Source organism: Chinchilla lanigera, unplaced genomic scaffold (assembly GCF_000276665.1).
Source record: "Chinchilla lanigera isolate Chin_1 unplaced genomic scaffold, ChiLan1.0 scaffold00026, whole genome shotgun sequence".
NCBI classification, from domain to species: Eukaryota; Metazoa; Chordata; class Mammalia; order Rodentia; family Chinchillidae; genus Chinchilla; species Chinchilla lanigera.
In genome coordinates this window covers 1-6,311 of record NW_004955427.1, presented here as the reverse complement: position 1 = coordinate 6,311, position 6,311 = coordinate 1, and the positions used below count along the sequence as shown (strand labels likewise).

The following is a 6,311-nucleotide window of genomic DNA, read 5'->3' as shown; positions in this document are numbered from 1 at the left end:
TTTGTGTTTAATCTATAATTTTAAAACATATTAAAGACCCTAAAGAGATGTTATGTAGGTTATATCTATTGCTTTCTAATTTAGCTAGAAACAAATTTAAAATTAAAAAAAAATTTTTTTTGGTATTTTTGAGACAGGGTCTCACTAGGCATTCCAGGCTGGCCTTGAACTCACTTTGTAGCTCAGGCTGGCCTCAAACATGTAAGGATCCTCCTGCCTCAGCCTTCCAAGTGCTGGGATTACAGGCGTGTGCCATTACACCCAGCCAAAAAAGTATTAACTAATTAAAAATAAAGTAAAAAAATCATTATAAATTTACTAAAATAATATGAAAACATTTTGAAGGCAATACTTATTAAATGACCAAACTGGTAAGGCACTGCTTGAGTACTGGTGATATAAAAGCAGATGGGAAATTTTAAATACGGGAAGTAGGAAAGATCTCACTTTACTATACATGTTCCAGTTGGCTACTTTTGGTTAAAACGTTGTTTACATGTGTGAATTATTGAACTTGGTCTCCTTCTAATCAATCATCAGATCATTTTTCTGAAATACACAATCATATTACTCTGCTACCAGGAAGTCTCCCGCCTGATGCCTTTAAATAAAGTCAGATTTCTTAGGATGGCATTCAGGGTTCTCAGTAATGTGACACAGCTCTACCCTCACTCTCCAGACTCAGTCTTTTTCAGCCTTTGCCAGCAGCCCTGGTGGCTCTGTCTCATTGCTCACCACCACGTCCCACTCCCAATAACACACTCATTTCCAGAAGCACTGACTCTGGTAATGCTCACTTCCATTTTGCTTCAACTATCAATTTTATTAGGATTTAAGGTTCAAGAAATTTACTAATAAAGTTAAATACATGCTATGTATATATTTTTTATTCCTAGCATTATTTACATGCTTTCAAAATTGTGACTACACTCTGACAGGCGTAATTATTTAGTTCAGTTCTGATAGAATTAACCTTAAATTTTGAAGCATATTTTAGCAGCATTCGTCTTTTCCAAACTAACAAGATTGAAATACCAACATACTCTAATAATGGAATATTTTATTTTAAATTATTCCACTGCCTTTTTCATGTCTCATATCTATACAAATATACCAAATTACTGTGAATTGAAATCAGCTTTCCAAGGGAAATGATAATTTTTCAGAAGGTTACAGAATTGTCTTTTCTTCATAGCCCCTTCCATAACATTTATTACTTCCTTATTTCTTAGATTATAAATAAAATGTTTCAATAAAGGAATCACCAGAGCATAAAAAATAGCAACAGGGATATCTTTTGTTGTTGTTGTCTTTTTCCGGTACCGGGAATCAAACTCACAACCTTGCACTTGCCAGGAAGGCACTGTGCCCCTGAGCTAAATCCCCAGCCCGCAGCAGGCATATCTTTATCACCTTCATTGACAACTTGGATGAATATACACGTAAAGAAGAGAACCATAGAAGATTGACACAGACAAAAAAATGAGAAGCATAAATAGATAAGGCTTTGCCCTTTCCCTCTTTGGATTTCATTCGAATATAGTAAAAAGTTTATAGAAGTAAGAAATTAAAATGATAATAATAGAAAAGGTTTGAACTGATCCAGAAAAGATAAATAACATTAAAAAATTGATGTAAGGGTCAACACAAGAGAGTCTATATCATGGAAAAACATCACAGAAAAAGTGGCTGATTAAATGAGACCTACAGAAACTTAACCTAAGTAAAAATTCTACTTAAATTATGGAGTGCAGGTTTCTTGCTGTGCAGGCTCCTGTGATCATCTGAATGCAGAGTTTCTTTGACATCATGGTGTGGTACTGCAGAGGGCTGCGTATGGCCACACAGCGGTCATAGGCCATTGCTGCCAGAAGAAAGCAGTCTGCAGTTTCGGCAAGACAGAGAAAATAGAACTATGGCGTGTACTCACAGAGGGAAATCTTTCTGTCCTGAGAAAAGAAGTTCTCTAACATCTTGGGAGTGATGGCACAGGAACAGCACGAGTCTGTCAGAGCCCAGGTGCCCAGAAGGGTGTACATTGTTGTGTGAAGATGATGCTCCGTGTAAATCAAGGCCAGCAAACGTAGGTTCCCTACTATGGTGGTGGGTAGATAGCAGAGAACAGAGAACAGGATAAACAGAAGGGTCTGGGTGATCTGTGAATCCTATGAGGATGAATTCTGTCATTGTGGAGTGGTTTTCCTTAGTCGTCTCTATCTTGTCTGTTGACATAAAAACTATGAAAATATAAGATTCTAATTGAGATGATATAATTGTGGTTTTACAGCTTGTTTTCATACAAGCTTCTCTGTTAAACATCCCGTGTAGTCTCTGGAATAACATATTTGTTCACCTAAGGAGTTAGAATCTAAGACCTCTAATTTTGACTCTGAAAATTTACAAGAATATTTTGATAATGTAAGGAAAATGTTTCAGGTGGATAAAGGTTATCTTTATTTATTTATGCAAGGATATCACAAAATGTTGGACACCCATATTTGGCTTATTTCTGTAAAATAATTTCATTATCATTTCTCAAATACTGATTTCTGTTTTCAAATATTTTTTAAGGCAAGATCTACTATGTAGTTCAAGCTGACCTTGAAATTATACCAGTCTTCCTGCCTCAGTCTCCCAAGTACTGGGATTACAGGTGTGCACCACCATGCTCTGCTTAAACATTAGTATTCAGTACTGTATTCCCATTATTTTCTCTTAAGTATTCTAGAGTCTTCCTCTTTTTCTATAAATCATAGTGTGTAGACAAAGCTACTTAATAAAGTTTCTCCTAAATTTTGCAAAACACACTGATCTTATTTTCTGAGTTTGGTGTCTCATCTTGTATATGAACACAATCCATGATTTCTCGCTTTATTTGTTCACAGATCTCTAAGCAATTTACTTATTATACTGTAAGTGTTTCGTGACTAGTTGTTGCATATGTCTATTCAAGTGATACTAAAATGCTATGGTGAAAAGCAAAATTCATTCCAAGCTGAGTTCCAAATCAATGATCCTGGATATTTTATCTTGAATTTGTGACCTTCTTTTCAGTTAATGATCCTTAGGAATCTTTTTGCCTATTTACAGTGATACTGTTAATTTTTAAGAAGAGTCTACAAGAAGAAAATTCAAAATGGTCATCAACAGGAGTCTTTCATTCAAATAGAGCTTTTCTTAGGGAAAAATCATAAAAACCAATAAAGGCAAGCTCAACTTTTTACTTCAGAGTTTAACAATTATAAAAGAGAATGATTGTTGTCCTAAATGAATTTTCAAATTAAAAATCTTGTTTTACTTTAAATGGCCTTTTCCTCTTACTATTTAGCAACCCAATGGGACATAGAGATTGACAAATCTAATCAAATAAATTCTATGTTAAAATGGGTTTGTTTTCATAATCAAACCATCAAAATAAAATCACTAGAAATTTGATTTGAAATATTAAGTAGAAACCATGTAATGAGTTAAATTAGATAAAACTTTTAGTGAACATATCTGAAATATTTTACAATTTTAAAATATCACATCAATATTTTGAAATTCTTTCTTATAATTAGAATGTCTGATGACTTATAGTATTTCAGTATTTTATGTTAGTCTAGTTCCCTATGTCACACAATTTTGAGAAGAGCTAGAAAGATAAGGATGGGAGTCAAAATGTATAATCTATAAAATTATAAATAATTCAGGGAATCTAGTATTTATGGTTGCTAAAATTAAAAGTATAAAAAAGTTAGAATATATATCTTACCTAGCTATCACTGAGAGGAAGTTTTTAAAAATGCACTGTCTGGGTTATGGTGAAGGTTTAGTTTTGGAAAATCTATATCTATCTATCTATCTATCTATCTATCTATCCATTTATCTATATCTTGCTATCTAAACATTTGTGATTAAAAGAATGAAAACTCAAAATCTACCTGTATGCCAGTGAGAATAATTATGTTCCTTTCTTTTTCAAATTAAACTTTTCCATCCAATCCTTAGGGGGTTTCCCTTTACTAACATTAGTGTAATCAAATCAGCATGCTATTTTAAGAAGTAAACTTTTAAGCTAAGGAAACAGAGTAAAATGGTCAGATGATTATGATGCAAATATAGTCAATAGATCCTTGGCAACAGAGTAAAGGTAATTAAATGCACAAAGAATGGACTTTCTACAGATGGTGCTGGAAGAAGTGGAAGTTTATATGCTAAAAATATGAACAAAGACATCTACTTTACCTATTTCACACACATTAAATCAAAATGGATCTTAGGTATGAATGTACCATTAATTCATAAAATTTCCAAAAGAGAGCATAGGATAAAACTTAGGTGCTCTTTAGTATGGTTAAAAAGAAACTACAGGGGCTGGGGATTTAGCTCAGCAGCAAAGCGCCTGCCTGGCAAGCGCAAGGTCGTGAGTTCAGTTCCCAGTACCGGAGAAAAACCAAAAAAAAAAAAAAAAGAAGCTACAGTGATATGAAATATTATATGATGTTCCATGTGAAACTCTTGTAACAGAAGAATGATAGATATAAAGTATGGCAATCTCAGTAAAGTATAAACTCAGTACCTGAAAATTTATCAAAATTGCATTATTAATTTCAACAAAAGCACATATTAACGTAAAGTTTCAATAATACATTGAAGTGGGGGTGTGATATATGGGATTATTCCATAGTTTGTAATTGTCTAAGTCTGAGATTGTTCTAAATTTTATTAAAAGTTTATTTGAAGAAAATGTCTTTGTGGTAAACTTACTCTATTTAAAATGAAGTAAGATAGCAATTGGAAAAAATTTCACCATTTTCCACCTCCAAATCTGTATTTTATTCAAATGTAATATTTATTTCTCCATTTTTTGAGACAGGGTCTCACTACATAGTTCAGGCTGGCTTTAACTCACTATGAAGCCCAAACTGGCCTTGGACTCATGACAATCCTCCTGCCTCAGCCTCCCAAGTGCTGGGATTATAGGTATGCACCACACACCCAGCTCAAATGTAATATTTAATTCAAGGAAGGATAATGCCGCCATTACTTAAAAATTACTGATGAATACAAAATTCACACAGTAATATATCATACTATAGATATTAATCAACAAATGAACAAATGATCTTTATCATGGAAGGATCTGGAGAACACTTCCTAACAAACTGTGAAACTGACCATCTCCAATCCAGTAATAAGACCAAATGATATCATAGGTCTTTTATGAAGTATAAAGACATAGCACAGTTGCCATAATACTATTACCATATTACTTAACTTTAATTATGAGGAACCATCAAAAATTTTTAACCCTGCAGGATACTTCATGAAACATCTAACCAAACACTTGAAATTTTAAATGCAGAAAAAAATGTCAGAAAAAAATCTCTTGCTACTAATCCACCCAGTACATTTTTGCTAGAAAAACTTTAGTGAAAACTTTCTTGAGCTGAAATTACTCCTTTAGTTCTGCTCAGATATTACCAGTGTGATCCAACTGATAGAAGTCTTAGAACAAAAGGGATGAAAATTTTAGATGAGCACATTTCCACTTATTCCACTTGATATGAAGAGACAAAAGTGACTAGGTAATTGGAACATTCTAATCTTTTGGGCCCTTAAACATGTCTTCTGACAATTTTTTCTAACTGTGTAAACTTTCTGGAGCCTCCTAGAGCTTCCCCTATGCATTTTCCCATGTCTCTTTTATATTTCTTTTTCAAAGAATGCCCTTATCTATACATCCATACTCATAATTCTTATACTCATTTTCTTCTGCAGATGAAATACAAGTACAGCCAGTACCTATTCTCAAGCAGATCTACAGAAATAGTCACTTAAAACTTGGTCTTAATCCAGATTACATGCTATCATAAAGGACTTTCTTGGCACAAATGGAAAAGAAAACATTTACTGAACAATTTAGAATATTTATCAGTGTACATGCCCCCAAATTTGAACCATATGTGTTGAATATGAAAATGGCTTCCTTCTGATTAAAAAAGTCAGATGGACTACAGTCTCTGCAGATCTGAGGGACTGAGACTATCCTTAATTTCCATCAGAGACTGAGAGAAGTAAGAGAATAATTTTCAGGAAACATTTGTCAAGTCTATCAAACCAAAAGTGATTGTGTACAATCAAGGGAGGACATTACAGTTTACTAACATCGTCCATCAGGGACAACATGGAAAGAACACTAGTGGTTGCAACTGAATTCCTCAAGAGTTCCTGTTCTTGGTACTAGCATTATAAATGATAAATTGCAATGCCAAGACACAGTGAAGAGACATACTATTAACAGGTAAAACTGAAGCATATCTGAGCTC

The 6,311-nt window shown here is 33.6% G+C and overlaps 1 pseudogene; it reads right to left on the bottom strand.

The window, feature by feature from the left end:
- Window positions 1–304: 304 nt before the first annotated feature.
- Window positions 305–2,571, bottom strand: LOC102014154 (annotated as a pseudogene).
- Between the last annotated feature and the right edge of the window lie 3,740 nt (window positions 2,572–6,311).